Genomic DNA, 17,524 nt, shown 5'->3' with positions numbered 1-17,524 from the left:
CTCGTTGACAGAACAGGTACTGTGAAAATACTGACACTGTCAGTTACATACAGCAAACAAACCCAGCAACATAACTAGTAAGATAACAGAAACACACAAACAAACAAAATTCCTCTTAATACAAAATAGATTCCACAATCATGTCTTGTTATTTGTTTAGAAATCTATAGCTTTAGGATATCCACTATCTGCCATGAGACCTTCTGTGCAGACCACACACAATCCATCTACCAGAAATTGAAAACATCCTCTTTTTTCCTTTTCTAAACTGAACAGTAAAGCCACAGATTTTCCAAGAGCAGTGATTAAATTCATTTCCAAATTCACTAGCCACATTCACAACCATTGTAAATCTAGCCAATTCAATGTGTTTGAATCAGGAGTAAGTTTGCTATTAAATTATTTCAAAAAATCTTGACGTTTACTTTCCTTTTTCAAAAATTCAAAAAGTGTAATCTTTTTCAGAAATGACATAATCTATTTCTTTAAACAGAGGAAATGAAAAGCATCATGAATCAAATTATATTTTACTTTCATCTGTGCAGAATTGCTCGGTTCCCAGGACAAACCAGGAGAATGAGTACTCTTGACCTATTTTGGTTTTGAAAAGATTATTTTAAGTTACATGGGCTGTCTTGAGTACCTTTCTGCAAGAGTACCTACGCTTGCACTCAGGAACACATGATTCTCAAAGAAAGTAAAATAAAAAGTCTCTGAAGGAGTGAAAAAATACACAAATCAAAGTCACATACTCTTTCCCATTCCAAAGAAGCTTACATTTCAAAAATCATCATTTTATAAAGCGTAAATATCATTTAGGCATTCCATTTTTTAGCTTTTTATTTTTTTTTTCCCCAGAGACTAAGTCTTAGGCAGAAGCAGCACCAATCTAATTTCTGAGAACTAGGATTTCTCTATTTCTAGAGAAAGAAACCTGCCATACCAAGCACAAAAATCTTCTCACTTGCCTGAAGAGCGCAGATTTACACAGCAAGCTATGTCAAACACAGCAGATGAAGGATAACTCAATGGGGAAATAGAGAAAGGTGTCAAATCCATATCAGAAGAAGAATCTGTGAACAATTAGCTATCTCCCTTTCAAAATGAGAAATGCCTGAAGACAATATATATGCCTGATTCCTCATTTCCTCAAGAGAAAATTACCTTCAGCCATTCTATTTAAAAATAAACTGTCCACATTTTCACAACAGAAAACCACACTAAAAAATCTCCAATTTAATTTTCCATGTTATTAACAATTATTAATTTTATATTTAAATACACACACACCAAGTTTATATTTTAAATTTTGTGAACTGCAAATGTTTTCAGAATATGGCATTTGAATTACCCTGAATTCATTTTAAAACAGGTGATCCTTCAACTATCATTAAAACAACACTAAACAGTTACAGAGGAACTTCCTTAGTGCTTGTTGTATTCAAGGCTAAAAGATCATTGTAACGAGGATAACACTAGTCTACTGTATACAAATAGAAAAATAAACATTTTAGAAACAAAGATTCCAATTCCACAATCAAAGCTAGTTTTAATTAAGCATGACTTGCCTAGATATTTTGATATTTTCAGTTATCACTGAAGAATGATAGCATGCTTTACAGCCATAAAATCCATGGAAAAATCCATATGCTAAGTATTATAGGACAGGTGTCTGAGAACAACTGAATAGGAAGAGCAGCAGTGTGATTTCAGTACTGCTTTCCTCCTCCATTCTATATGACTGTAAACATCAGTCCTGTACATCACCTCTTACATCACCTATATGAGACTATGCTTCCATCCGTCTGATAGTCTAAATGGAAGAAACAGTTTTCTTCACTCTGCATTACTCACTTTGGGCATGCAGTTTCCATCGAAAGCATATATTTAATTTCAAAAGAGAGTTTAAAATTATCTGCATTTTAAAACAGGATGCATATACGTAGTTATGCATTAGAATGTTAGACTTCATAAAGAAACTAAATTCCTACCTTATCAGGTCCAAACTGAAAAGTTCCTGGAGGTTTCACCTATCCAGAATGCTATTGTAAGAATGAGTTGAAAATCCTTTGCTTCACAAAGATACTTGTGAAGCTGAATTAGCTTTGCGAGCTGACAACTGCTCAGTAATACTGTTCACCTCCAGCTGGTAGCAACAGCTCTGTGCAAATATCACTTGACTACTGCTGCGAACTGCAGCTACTCAGAGTGAAAGTGAGACAAGACTTGATACGTGAATATGTTTCAACACTTATTCAGAGGAAATGACTCAACTATCTGCACATCTTCAAACACTGGAAACTGCTTCCTCCCTCTGCACCCAATGTAGAGGAAGGTGTAAAACAAAGGGTGCTGACATTTATTTATTAAACACTGGCATGAACCACATATGAAAGTTCAACTCCCAAATGCTAAATCCTAGATAACTCCTACACTGATATTTTCCACTAATAACTTGTGTGGAGAAATAGTTCATTTAACTAAACAAACGCTTTGTTTTACGAAATAAACACAAGTATTTTATGAAAATGAAAGAAAATACATTCTGGTGTGTATTTAGTGTGCATATCCTAGTAAATCATTTCTGAACTATATCCTAGTATACTAGCTTTGAAGGTATTTCAGAAATAATTTAAACAGATCCAAAAAGTAATATTCAGCTATTAACATATATTTAATATTAGTAATATTAACAGCTGAAAAAGAAGGAATGAAGACAAGAAGGAATCGATAAAAACAATGCAGATCTTATTAAAGCGAATTTCAATGTAACTTCAGTTCTAAGTAGGTAAGTAAAAGCTTTTCATGACCAGACATACATCTTTATTTGTATGGTGTTAAGAGTTTGTCCAGTCTTATAGCCTTAACCACACTTAGAATTTCTACAATCTTCACCCTCCAAAGAAAATCTTGGTTTAAGTTAGCTAGAATCTTGTACATGGAAAGAGAAATTATTCTCCTTAAAATTGGTTTTTCCACATTTTGTAGTCAGTTCTATGGATTTAACATCCCTCTATATCAAATTGCTCCTGACCTAAATGATCTCAGTTTTCTAGGCATTGGCTCTTCTACGTTAAGTACACCAGCAGAGAAATTTGCACAATTTGGAAGTATGGATTCTCTCTTCCTAAACCTCTTCATTTCACAGAGAAGCTGCTTGATGCCCCCTCTTAGACTGGTACAGTTTACTCAGGAATATGTCAGTCTAAACCTAAGCCCAGTGGTATGATTTTGTACAATGAGTTTTAAACTTTATGGATAGCCAGATAATATATATCAGTGTGCAGCCAAACATACAAACCATTGCTCCACTCAGGAAGCTGTAGGTGGGAGAGGAACACTGAAGTAACTGATTCCATTAAAAATTCCAGATTGTTCCTGAACAGCAACTTGCTACAAACGAGAAAAAGGCTTGTTGGAATCATTTCATATCAGCCACAGAGTAGCTAACTTGTATGCTTCCAGTTCATCAGAACACTCACTATCTTCTTACTTCTAGCTTAGTTTATTACTTCACTTTCCATTCCACAAGTAACTGTTTCTCTTGGCATATAAAAATCACTTCTAAATTAAAAAGAGTAAATAACCAAATCACTTATTCAAGGAATGAGACTGACTACAAGTTCTGATAGACTTGGATGAGATGTGATATGCTGAAATAATAAAAGTCATAGGAAACGGGGACGATAGAAAGTTCAAGAAGTCATCATTCCTATGGCATGAAGAAAGATTGTATATGTGACACATGGCATATGGCACGTAACTGTTCACATATATAACACTCCTGAAATCTTCACATCAAGAGCTGATGACAACTTACATTTTGGTCTGACGATCAGCATAGAGAAGCAACATACGAGAACAGCTTAAAGCAAAGTAAAATATCCTCTTTTTCTGCTACAAAATCTATTTCTCTTTTGTTGTTAAAATAAAAATTGGTGTGGCTTCATATATCTGCACATGCCATATTCCATATTATTTAACTCCTCTATTCTCCATTTTTAAAAACTCAATCAAGTACTTAGATACCACTTCTAGAGGGTCCACAAAAAGAAGACTAACATTTGTCATATCTTTGGTTGCCTCTCCGGAGTGCAATGAATTCATTTTAAAGCAGCACATATGTTGTTGTTCTCATTTAACTGCAATTTCCAAGGAATCTCACTTATTTACATAGAAAAAAATCAAACAGAAAACCAGAGCCTACAAAAAGCAAGAAGAAATTTCAAGCCATACATTTATTCAAACTATGTCATCTATCACTGCTGACTGCCTTCAAAGCAGTAAGCTGTATCTACTGCAAATTAATAAATACTAACAGGCAGGTTCTTATATACAGTCAAAATCCACCTGGGAAAAGCCATGCGCAAAAATGGCTTCAAAGGTTATCAAAGAGGCATCATATGATGATAAGAGCTCATGACTTATGATGATAAAAGAAAGCACTTCGTTACTTGAGACCACAAAAAACAAGTTGAAACTGCGATGCCACTGATGGGGACGCAACCCTGTGACCCTTTGAATTGTGGATAAAACAGACAGACAGAGATCTCTAAATTTCCCATCTGAACTGGTGGCTGCTGGTGACCCAAGTATGTCTTTCCTGTCTGATGCCTCCTGACTCTCCTCTAGCCAAGTCATCACCCCTGACAGTCAGCCATCTCCCAGCTGCACATCTTCTTCCAAAGCCACCAATAAGCACCAGGGTGGAGAAGTAAACGAGTATTGACTGTCCTTTGTGCTGAAATGAATGCTTGAAGAAAAAACTTTTATACTGAATACCCTAAAAAACAGCAGTGTGAATCTCCCACAGTGATGTGATAAGGTCTTTTTCAGTCTCATTTTTAATCATTTCTGAATGTACCTCTCTCCTTAGTTTCCGAAAGTACAGGACGTATCGTTACACTAACAAACATTTTGAAAAGATGCTTTTGGTACTCTACCACAGAGGATGAGAAGTTTGTTATTTGAAAGGCAAAGCAGGTCTCACTAGCTGCTTGCTTTGAGAAATCAGAGAACAGACAATAGACCTGTGACACTGACTAAAGCATTTTCAAAATGTATCTTTTCTGCTGAAGCTTCTATGTCAATAAACACTGATAACTTTCTAAATGAAGTCCATACATTTCAGTCAGATGACAGGGAACAGAGCAGACTCTGCCTCTTGTGCCCACCACAGACACACAGTCAAATTGAAACCCTAGCGTTTTGCACATTACATACCCTTGTGCCACTCGGTCAGTAAAAAGCAGTAATTACTGATAATGTTTCGGCCTACCTACCCATTGGTGTGCCTACGAAGACAGTTTTTTGTTATATAAGGATACAAGCATGTCCCACTCAATACCGAACTGCCCAGCAAAGTATTTCTTCCAATCCAGGAAGAACTCTGTTTAGAACATGATCGAATTTTTTCTTAATTTCACTGCATGCAGATACTGTCGCTGCTGATGAATGCCTAAGCTCCTACAGGCAATTTCAGCATCTCCTGAATGTGCAAGAGTTGCTCACGTGCAGTAGAACAGTTTTTCAGGCTACATGGCCTCAGGTATGGAGTATATCTTCCTTTGTTCACAATTTGGGGTCTTTAAATTTATAGCTGAGAAACAGAGGAGTAACCATAACTATTAATCAGCTAAGTCATTAATCAGTTAAGTCAGTTAATGGTAGCAAAACTATGATGCAGCTCCTATGAATAATTTGTGCCAATTCAACTACTAAAATAAATTTCCCTATACCTTGACTAATGCCCCAGAGTGTTTTCCTCTGTCTAGTAACAGCACTTTTCATCTACATTTCTTTTTACTTGCATCTAGCCACATGAATTAATTATTCTTCCAAATGCAATCAAATACACATTCCTCAGATACCAAGTTTCCTTCTGAAATAAACTAACAAAAATAACATAAAGTAACTACCAATTTTACTGACTCTGTATGCCTTTAACCTTATACCTGTATAACACTAAGCAGTTTTATTTAGAAATAAAACTGAAACCAGTCATTCTTGGCAATGATTTGTGTGATCTGCTCACTGTAAGCACACTTGTCCAAAAAGTAACCATGAGACTGCAGCTTCCAGAATGTCAAGACTGGGTTTTTCACTCTTGTCTGTGCATTATACAAAAAAAAAAAAAAAAAAAAAAGGTTGATGAGGGCAAACCAGGAAAAAAAATGTCAAACCCCAGGACCAGAACTCTCCTTCCAAGAGCGTCCTAACAAAACTCCCGCAGAAGGGATTTCTCTAGAGATAGACAGTCGAAATTCTGTAAGAGATACCTAAGTTCATCCAGGGATTGCCTAGGGAAAACCCCATCTAAAACAGACTTCTGGAATTAAACTTTACAGGCACCCAAACTGTGACTTAACATTGTTTTGTCACTAGCAAATGGAGAGTAAAAACACTTCTCTCAGTATGCCATCGGAAAGCAGTAGTCTGGGGCAGATCCATAAGAGAGCCTCTTCATCAGTGTTTAAAAGCAGAAGATAAACACATTATTTAGAACACCTAAGGAAGGGATGAAAACCTGCTACACATGGGCATTGCCCTGTGCCAGCACTGTATGAAGTGAGCACAGCGTCTCTGAACCTCTGCAGTAAGCTCACTTACCTATAAAAAGAGTCAGTAGTCCACACAACAGTCAAGCTGACAATAAACCTTTAAAGATCAAACTTTAAAGATCTGAAAGATTAAATTTTTAGTTGTTTTTACCAATGTCAAGTTTTCAACAGTTGTCTAATTCTCTATGATATACAAATACCCATCAGGACTGTCACAGGCAAGCAGCATTAGCTTACCTATTACTTATGATTCAGTGTGGGAGCTGGCAGCCACTTGCTCTTTAGTAATCTAAAGAAGATTATCTACCAGTTCATTGCCAAGTACACTGAACCCATAACTGTGCAAAGGATACTATAATCTTTCTGCCAGATTTTTTGTTTACAGGTGTGTTCTCCTTTCAACTTTTACACAGGGCTTCAACCAGAGACCAATAAGTTGTAAACAGAAAGATGTCTGTTTCCAAGGAGCTCCTTCAAAAGCAACTGCATTTATTTTGTTTCTACAAAATTTTAGAGGATCGAATTACTCACTTCAATAATGAAAACATTTATTCTGCCAAAGCATTTCATTTCCCACCTCTTTAAAAACTAACAGTGTTAATAGTATGTTCTAAATGACAACATCCAAATCTACCTGGCAGCCTGCTACAAGGCATGTTGGATAAGGGGAGGACAGCAGACATTCATCTTCACATTAAAAACGCTTTCAGCACCATCTCCCGTGCTATCCTCACAGACAAGCTTGTGAAATACAGACCCTTTAATCAGATGGAGAGGTTGACTGAAGGTTGGCCAGACTGCTGGCCAGAGTGCGGTGCAACAGTAGCACAAGGTCAAGCTGCACGCCCATCCTTAGCAGCACATTCCAACAGGCAATGCTGGAGGAGTAAGGAAGACAGAGCCTGGCTCTTCTAGGTGATGCCCGTGACCAGACAGGAGGCAATGGGCACAAACCAAAATACAGGAAACTCTATCTGAACCCAAGAAAAAAGGATTTTTACTGTCAGGGTGGTCAAACACTGGCAGGTGTTTCTCTTAGAGGCTATAGAGACCATCCTTGGAGACATTCAAAACCCAACTGCACAGTCCAAGCAACTGGCTCAAGGTGCTCTGAGAACACTGGACTGGGTGAACCCATGAAGACATCCTGGGCAGCCTCAGGCCCTTGGTGATGCTGCAAAAACTTCTGCATTTAGTCTGAGGACAAAGAGGTTTAAGAACTCTTCAATCAGAATAACATTTCTTCTGGGCCCTTCAAGTTTATCGGCCATGTTTTTCAATGAAGTAATTACTGATACTAAATTAACTAAAGGAATCATATAATACAGGTCAATTTTCAAGAAAGAAAGTAAAAGGAAAGACAGAAAAAGGTAGCAGCTGGTCCAGGAAAAATGAATATTAAGAAATAACAGCTGTAAATTGTCTATTTTAGCTACTCAAATATTTGTTTCTATATTCTCTTCACTACATACATATGTTTCACATAAAATTGTGTGCAACAATACAAATTGTATGCATAAAAATGTAAGAAACTACATTATTTAGCACACTGATTTCCCAAGTACATTAATCATTTAGTGACTGCTTTGATAAAATAACATGATAATGCATTTTCTTGCTTCATGTAATATGCTAAAATGCTTCACTTCAGAACAGACTTAGGCACCAAAATGCTCACCAGTAGTTGGGATACACATAGTTCCTTCACTCATCACCACACTCATACTGAAAAGCATATTAATAAGTATATTTAGTGGAGGCTACACAAACCATATATCTGCTGTGGATTTGCATAATTTTGTAAAGATTTCCTTTGTTTTACTTTTTGATTCTGAAATCTGTAAATTATTCCTGCAGCAGGTCTGGTCAGCCTACCACATTCTGCTGTAAATAGGTTTATTACAAAGCTGACCTTGGCTCTTCAATGAAGGTGAAAAATTCTATTTTTGGATTGGATAATCCTGATTGATTTTGACTATGTTTTGTTTCAGACCTCACTCTAAAAAGTTTTGTCTTGACAAATCTTTTGACAAATCAGTTTTCTAGGTGTGGATTTGAAACATCATGAACTTGAATGCCAGTTATTTTCTCTCTCTCCCAAGTTTGTTAAAGAATAGTACTTAAGATTTGTCTCTCCACTAAATCCAATCTTTTCACAGCTCCAGATAACTTCAAGTGCATGCAGTTTACAGAAGACAAAAGAAAAAAGTAACTGCCTGCTCCTGCTGAAGAGCAAAATAAAATTTTGCTTGAACTTGAAAATACGTAGCCTATTATGCCAACATAAACACATTACAGAAATGCACTGTAGTAACAGTCAACATGTCCTAACTTAACCAACACCAAAGAGTACTGAAACCTCTTCTTTTGCCTCTTTTCCCAGGGAAACCAACAGGAAAAAAAAAAGTCCTGGTGAATCACACAAATACAAGATGCATTTAAAACTTAGATCCAAAGAAGTCTGTGATGACAGCTAATGGAGTTCTACTTATTTATTTATCTTCTAAAGAATAAATTTATTTATACTTATATAAATATTTATATTTAATTAGGAAATCAGTTTCATTGCACATTCATGATGGAAGATAATGCCTACAATATTTATTTCAATTTCTTTCTCCTTCTCTCTCTCCCCCTTCCTCCTACCCTTACATAGTTCACACACAAGCTGGAGTTGACAGTTCTTTTTGCATCTTCACACAAATGGGATAAGGCACCTTTTATAAGTTGAAATACCTGGCAGCATTTCTAAAGAAACCACACCCTCCCTTCCCATTTTCTCTGCCCTCTGACTTGGAATACTTCTGATGTAAATGTATTTGGTACTTTTAACCTTAACTTGATCTCTCCTGCTTTTGCTTACCCTAACATCTCACAGTTCCTCATACTAATTTCATCTACCATAGGGAAATTACAGCTTTCTTCTTAAAGTTTAAGAGCTGGTTAGCATTCTGCAGTCAGATTTGACAGTCAGACCCATAAAGTTTTCACTCATTAGCACCAGTCGTGGGATTTTGCCCTGAAGAAGACTCAAGAAGGTCAGTTTGCCCTTAATAAGTAGAAGGCACAGACAGCACTCAACAACACAAACTCACCTGAAGTCCTTACTCATTCTTTATTAAGTACATACTTTAAAGTTCTAGTTCTGATTCTATCATCTTTCAAATAAATCTCTCAGCTCAGCTAAGTTAAAAAATAAATAAACAACTGGAGATACTCAATAAAGAGTTGTACTGCTCATGGGATTTGAACTCCCAGTGAAGAATAAAATCCTCAATCAGGCACTCATTTAGACTTTATTGTTGCATTTAGAAATATCGTTACTCAAATAAGAAATTATCATCTATATGGAAATTCTAGTCTATAAACAGTCTAGAATAGTATTGATTCTCCATTTTAAAACTTCTAATTTTGAAATGCATCAGCACTTTATAACCCAACTTAAACTTCCATTATCTGATGGAATTATTTTTCTGAAGTATAACAAACATTACTGCTGAATGTACAGTTCAGATATGAACTGACATGAATTACAACAGATGTTCAGATAAGTCAAAATACAAAACTAAGAGAGAAGGAATCTCATGGAGTAGCATGACAAAGGTCACTTCTACTACAAAGAAACCTACAAAGAAATACTGAAAGAAAGAAGCTCCAAGTTGAACCAAAGTAGCTTAAATTCATGCTAAAGCAACTAAAGTCTTTTTTTTTTTATTTAGAAGCTGTACAGACTCACATTGATCACTTTGTAAAAAACACCATGTTTATGGACTGAATTTCTTATAAACTCAAAACAGCTGTGTTTCCCAAAGAAACAAATGTCTGAGTACCAATACTTCATTAAAGTGGGGTTACCCCTTTGTAGCCCTTGACTTTATAAACTCTTTCTTTGCCCTTTACAAGGAAGCAGTCTTCCTCAATACATCAAAGACATGGTCATCACGAAAGTGCTGCAGTTAACCTTTAGGACTTTCCCTTCTTTCCCTTCACAACAGCCACAGTAAAGAAGATGGAAGCTGTGACATGGCCACTGCAGAGGAAGGACATAAAAAAGACTGTAAAAGAAGTAATATAAAAATTCCCTACAAATCAATTTGGCAACTTGTATAAACTTTTGTATTCAAGGATCTCCCTACATAAGTGAAACTTGAACCACAGGAGGTCATTCTAAATAATACTGTATTGTATGTGAGAAGGAGATGATAGTTGATACTTTTTCTCTCAATGTGGATTTTAAAAAGGGCTATCATTTTTTCTCTTTTACAAAGAGCTGAGACACCCACTTTTAGAAGCAGTGCTGGGCTGTCAAGTCCAAGGGCACCTCTCTAACATCCACCTCCTCAGCCTGAGGAGGTGCAGATGTAAGAACATGTGGTAAATCTCTCATCAAGAAAATATAAATAATGAGATGTTAATATTAAGTACTAGTCTAGTCCTATGTGCTGCTCCAGTATTATACAGGTAGCCTAAATGCACAGCTCTTTCTGCTTTCTGATACTGGGCCAGGCCACAAGTATCCTCAGAAACCTTTAAGTGCTGCACAGGCCTTTGAAATCTGACTATGTGCATTCTTTATTTATTGTTACCAAAATCCAGGATCAGAAAGCTTAATCTTTTGTTCATTATCACCTTTCAGTGAAGTTCTACAAAGTTACTCTCAGCTAGTTTAAAAATTTAAGTGCAAAAATACATCATAAAAAGGTTTTTTTTTTTTGTGCCGAGTCTTATGCTTAAACAGGGGAATGAGCATGTTATCATGCTACGAACTTGCATACTTTTTATTTTCCAAGATCTTCTCTGTGGTTATCTGTAAGGCTTTTTCTTCATTTCCATAATGATTTTTTCCAAACAATCAGAGCAGAATTTATTATGAGCTCCAGGGAAGGACTGGACCCAAGAGGTTTCAATAATTGAACAGATTGAGCAAAGCTTTGATTTGCTAAGATAGTCATTTCCCGGTCTAGAAACCTGACAAAGACCTCCTGTTCTATCGAGATAAAAATACATTTATACGGCCTCTTCCCAAATCTGTGCTAGATTCACTGCATTTCTGTAAATGCAAGTATTCAAGATAAACGAAATGCAATAAATCAAATAGCTACTTCATTGCTTTTCAAAACAGTCATTGCATGATATAGTACTTTTATTCATTGGAACACTGCAGACATTCTAGAAGAGTCTAGAGAGTACAAACTCTCATCACCTTTTTCAGTGTATTGGTAAGGCATCATAGTAATAGGCTGCATTTTAATTTGCTCATTGTAAGTATAAAGGGCATACAATTTCTGCAAACAATCACAGAAAGAAGGGTAGAAACAGCTTCTTGCTTCAATTTAAATCTTATCACTGTACCAATTATTTACAAAATTTTTCTGAACGTGTAAGTGTGTATTTTTGCATCTTTTCTTAAACAGAACTGAAAATTCTATTTGGAAAGGAAAGACTACTACTAGAAAAGAAGACTGCATACAAAAGGGCCAGCACAGGCAGTTAGTTTTGTGGTCAGATAGAAAGCTTATATTTACTTTGAAAAAGGTAAGATTTTATTTAAGAAACAAATTGAGCATTTTCTTCACTAAAAAATGGAAAACCCAAATGTTGGTGAAGAGTTCTATAAACCCATCCCTTCTTCTATTTTAATCTGTTTCCTCCAGCTTTCAATTTCAGTCATGGCAGAGAAGACTAGAAGTGAAGATTACCTTCAGCAAGTTACGTAATTTGGTCAATGAATAAGAGAGTCACACTTCATCTCTTGCATTATTTTTTCTTATCCTGATTTGAAGTCTAATCTCTACAGAGTGAGATCAGTTCTATTTAGTTTGGTACAATGGGAAATAATAAGAATTATGAATAATGTGGTATGACCAAGGGTAGGCAATTGAAGAATGTGACTAAATTAAGTACTTCATAATTGCATTTGGCATTCTCTCAAAAAATCACTTGCCCCCACATAAAATTTGTCACTGTTAAGAGATGTGAGAGAACAGCAAATTTTTAATGAAGAAAATAGAGCTTAAACTATGTAAGAAGTCACAGTGTGCTAGGATTACTTAAAAACACGTGAGCTCTTCAGCCAAAGCCGGTGATGTGAATTCTACCTTTCATAAAGATCTCAACAAAAATATGAATGTGTTTCTTAAAATGTTTTTACTGAATTAAGCCATTCCTGAAAATAAATCTCACAGTAAACATATATTGCTACTAACAATATTTTGTTATGATAATTCCCATTCATATCTTCTTGTTAATGCTCCACTGGGGCTAAACTAACAGGACTGCTATTATTTATGTCTTACTTTAATTATTTTGTCTACACTTTATTACCTAGCATTTTCTACCATTTAATAACAGAATTAATTTTCTGTGACCTCTTTTTATTTACACAAAATGTCATTTCTGTACATGAAGTACTCCAAACACAGAACATAAATATATTTCTGTAAGTGTTATACAAATCTGAAATTTACAACATTTTCAGCAGCTTGGGGATGATGGAGAAGTAAGTTAAAGCAAGCACAGGTGAGGTGCTGAGAGACCAAATACAACTCCTTGATTCAGCTGGGGATCACACAAAAATCACTTATCTCAGTCTGACCAGTAGCTGCTGAGATGCACAGAGAAAAAAATATGCTAATAGTCTTGAGCTTTTATTGATTATATCTAGGTAAGCTAAAGCGACAGTGTTTATAAGGTATTTAGTTTTACAAAAATAAAAATTACCATTTGCCATCTCTTCAGATTCTTCCTGCAGTACGATTTTGTTTGGGAAAAAAAATCACAACAGTAGAGCAAGTGTGCAGCAGTAATTTCCTACTCAAAGATGCAAGTTGAACAGTCTTTATTCAATGCACAAATTGCCACATCTCTCAGGATTTTGTCACTTATTCCTCACATCAGAATTACACCTCATCTATGAAAAATACCTTATAAACCTATTAATTCAAAATACCAAGATGAGTCATCTTCAATCTGTTTTGTTTTCAGGCACGAACAATGAATTCTAAACCAGTGAATATACCCTGCAGACAGTATATGCAAGCACTTCATAAGCAAAGGAAAATGATGTCTAAATGCTTCCTAAATAATACACAATCATAAGCATCTCAATACAACCATTAGTGAAAGTGAAAAGAACAATCGAGGAGGAGGTATTTTTGTCTACGTTCCAAGTAACACTGAGTATTTGCTTGGATAGGAAATTTGATTTTATGCCAAGGTTGTGGCAACAGACAAGAAAGAGAAGACTGAGGTGTTACAGACAGATGACAACAATGGCAGTAAGCAGTTTTGGTCACTACTTCCAATCTTCAATCACTTCAGCTTAACCTCCTGAAGAGGTCAAGCTATGTATCTGAATAAAAGCATGACAGTCCAGCTTTTCTACACTTTACAGGATGGTTTAGCATAAACCTGCAGAAGAGTGGAAACTGAGAGGCAGTTTCATGTTGAGGAAGCCTGCTTCCCAGAATTCAGTGGCTTTAAAGAAGCAAACTACTTCTAAAAGAAGGCCAATTCATTGTATGGGTCACGTTCTTCAGAACACAAAAAGTTCTGCATCCAGCACATATGCAGAAAAGAAGTTTTACTTGTCTTACATATATTCCATTATGTTCCCTAGAAAATTTGACAGCATAGGTAAAATCATTGAAAAAATATGAATTAAGGAGTTTAACAGTCACAACCAGTATATTCAGGAGAGCAGAATTCTGCTTCTTCAGAGATCTCCTCGGTGGAGTACAATGGGATAAAGTCCTGCAGGGAAGAGGTTCCCAAGACAGGTGGCTCATACTTTAGGATCACCTCCTCCAAGAGCAATGCATTCCAACAAAGAGGAATTCAGGAAAAAAAAAAAATCAGGAGGATTGCAAGGATCAACAAGGAGTTCTTGAACAAACTCAACCACAAAAAGGAGGGCAATAGCAGACTGAAGCAATGACAGGAACCCCGTGACAATATAGGAAAGGAGAACAGAATGACCCTGTAGCAGTCAAGGTTGCTAAGAACTTGTGTATTAGCCATACAGCAGGAAGCCCCCATGACAGGGCAGTTTGTTTACAACAGCACAAGAGCAAACAACAATTTTAAAACACGTATTTGATACACAATCATAGAATGGCTTGGTTTGGAAGAGACTTCAAAGATCACCTAGTTTCAAGCCCCTTGCCACGGGCAGTTACGTCTGATAGATTAATCGCCAGATGTGGCTGCCCAGGGCCCCGTACAACTTGGACTTGAATGCCTCCAGGAACAAGGGCATCCATAACCTTTCTGGGCAGTCTGTTCCAACACCTCAATAACCTCTCAGTGAAAACATTACAGAATTGTATGTTTATGTGGCCCCCTATATGGTCAGACACTGCTCAGTTAGGTAATGATTTACTGGAGATCCTTCTTATATGTTTATGTAACCAAAGCAGACAGATTCCCAGTACAGTACTACCAAACTGAGCAGCATCTGATCTTAGAGAAGGGACTTTGCTGCTACTTTCATAATTGGTAATGAATTGCAATATTACGATGAATTGTCCAGTTTTTGAAATACAGAATAAAATAAGCTGCAAGCTGCTAAGTATTAGCAATTAACATGATAGTAGCCTTGTAAATGAAAGAGGAAGTTTTACATTCTGGGGTTTCCTGTGTTAAGGAGCTTGAGAGACTAAGTGAATCATAGTGACTTCTTTGACACACAACAGCCCCTGATATGGGAAGAAGTCTTCCAGAAAAGTTCAGTCAGGAAAAGAACCCATCAGTAACTAGAAGAAAAAAGTCAATGAAAGACTTTTTTATTCTCCTTGCTCATGGTTTTCTGAGGTCCTATTGACTCTTATGCCTGTAAGGCAGAATACTATTACACATTGTACTGCCATGATATTTTTTGCTGGGTGCTCTGTAATAGCACTTCGTGGACCTCAGCAACCACTTGAACTCAAGGGCACAGATCTGTTCTCAGGTTTGTTCATCTCCTAAGGTCAGACTCACTCAGCTCTGACAAATCAGGACTTCACTCCAGCCCCTGAATGCAGTTTTCCATATTGAAACATGCAGACTGTACTTCAAGACACTACATCTATGACCAAAGAGCACACAGTAACATCCATCCATCCATCCATCCATCCATCCATCCATCCATCCATCCATCCAGCAGTTTGAATCCATAAAGCATACAAGCTCTCTTCTCCTCTGTACACTCAGCAAGTTCCGTGTACATCACATGCATTCTTAATGGTTATCGTCTCTTGTTGCAAACTAAATACTTTCTGACCTGTTAACTGCTGTATTCAGATGCAATCCACTGGCTTTTTAGCTTGTACTTATGGTAACCGTGCCATGACAACCAAACTTTACTTAGTCATATTGTCTCAGAAAGATGAGGGTATCCTGATTCTCATCTCACTAGTCAACTTTCTCTGTCTTAAGAGAAGGGGGAGGAAAAAAAACCAAAAAACCAAGAATGAGAAGAGCTGGCATGTCTAAATTTTTTTTTCCAAGGTCTTATCAGAAGTAAAGCTCACATCAGTTTTCCAAAGGAGAAAACAAAGAGCAAGTGTACTGTCAGTCTCTCCTCTGCAGACTGAGCATAATCTCCAAAAACCTGTAAACCTGAAGACATTGTGTTAGATTTCAAAGTTTTCATAGAACACAAATAAAAAACTCGCATTGATCCTTTATGAAATGCCTGACATTATTTTTCATTTCATGGCACTTCAAGAAGGAATAGAAAGTTGGGTGATAGCCAAGGCACAGTAGGTGATCAAATAAAAACTGCTACTGCTCAAAAGTTTATGCCTTCTAGCAAATGAAGGGAAATAGATCACAAGAAGCCCTGCATGCTACAAGTATCCTCTAGTCATCTACCAAATACAACAGCATATTCAGTTTTAGAATGCTACTATCTGAAGGAAATGAGTTACTACACCAGCAATCTTTCATTCTTGACTTCTTCCTAAACTTCCATCAGTCACTAATATTTACCAAGGAAAGCCTTAGGCACTTAGATGTTCTACCTAACGCTGATTCCTCTCCTCAGTTCATTTGATTTTTTATTTGCTTCTGTTCTACACTTTGCTTTCTTTAATTACTGAACCTATTCTAGTTTTTCAGGGTGTTACTCTTCAGTCTCAGATTTTATAACTGTGTTAAAGAAAAAAAAAATCCACATCATCCATAATCACTTAGTTTGAGAAAAACATCTTGTATTTCATATTTGTAAAATGCCCATATTTGTAAAATGCCTTTACCATACTGGACAGAACCTTCAAAATGAAGGTAGATTGTAACTTGTAATAGTTTTGTTTTAATCATAACATCTGGCTATGAGTGCTCTTTCCTACTTTTCAAGCAGTAGAATTTTCATTGCATAGTTCAGAAGTTTTTTCACAATCTGCTACACTTTCATTAGTAATAAGACTTCCTAAATGAGTGCCAGAAACACTATTAAAAATGTACATCAGTTCTGTTCAAGTGAAGTATTTATTCCAAGTGAAAGTCAGCAAATGTTTGCCTTACTCTCTGACCAAAAGCATCCTAACAACAATCAGTTGTACCTCTAAAGACCATAAGACCATATGAAACATAAGAGAGGCAGGGTGAGAAAGTCAATGCCAAAATCCAGAAGATTCTCACAACCACACTGTACACAGTAAAGGTAATAGGCAAGACACATATTACCTTCCCAAATGCAATTCAACGAATTGCTTGCGTTGCCTATTTTTCGTATGGAATATAATTAACTATCAATAATTAAGGATTTTAAAGTTTTAGTTAAATCTTGTATCACTCTCAGAGCACATACGCTCACTATGGTTAGTATCCACATTATTTCCTCTATTACTAAAGCACAGAATTCAGAACTCATACTCAACTGTAAATATTGGAATATTTCTCCTGGTTTCTGCTAATTATGTCTGTCTTAAACAACAAATACTTTGGGACGAATACAAATACTTGGCAAAAGAAGGCAATGA

The 17,524-nt window shown here is 36.4% G+C and overlaps 1 protein-coding gene across 5 annotated transcripts in view; it reads right to left on the bottom strand.

Moving 5' to 3' along the window:
- MCTP1 (multiple C2 and transmembrane domain containing 1) overlaps positions 1–17,524 on the bottom strand; it is a 265,491-nt gene that overhangs the window by 185,056 nt on the left and 62,911 nt on the right. The window contains exon 1 of one of the 5 annotated variants that reach the window (XM_025145168.3): positions 1,992–2,210. The exons of the other annotated variants lie outside the window; for them this stretch is intronic. The gene's annotated coding sequence lies outside the window, so the exon portion shown is untranslated. Of the gene's footprint in view, positions 1–1,991; positions 2,211–17,524 lie in introns of those variants that run through there. 5 annotated transcript variants of the gene reach the window in all.

The sequence above is a fragment of the Gallus gallus genome, chromosome Z, assembly GCF_016699485.2.
Source record: "Gallus gallus isolate bGalGal1 chromosome Z, bGalGal1.mat.broiler.GRCg7b, whole genome shotgun sequence".
Lineage (NCBI taxonomy): Eukaryota > Metazoa > Chordata > Aves > Galliformes > Phasianidae > Gallus > Gallus gallus.
This window is presented reverse-complemented; position numbering and strand designations above follow the sequence as displayed.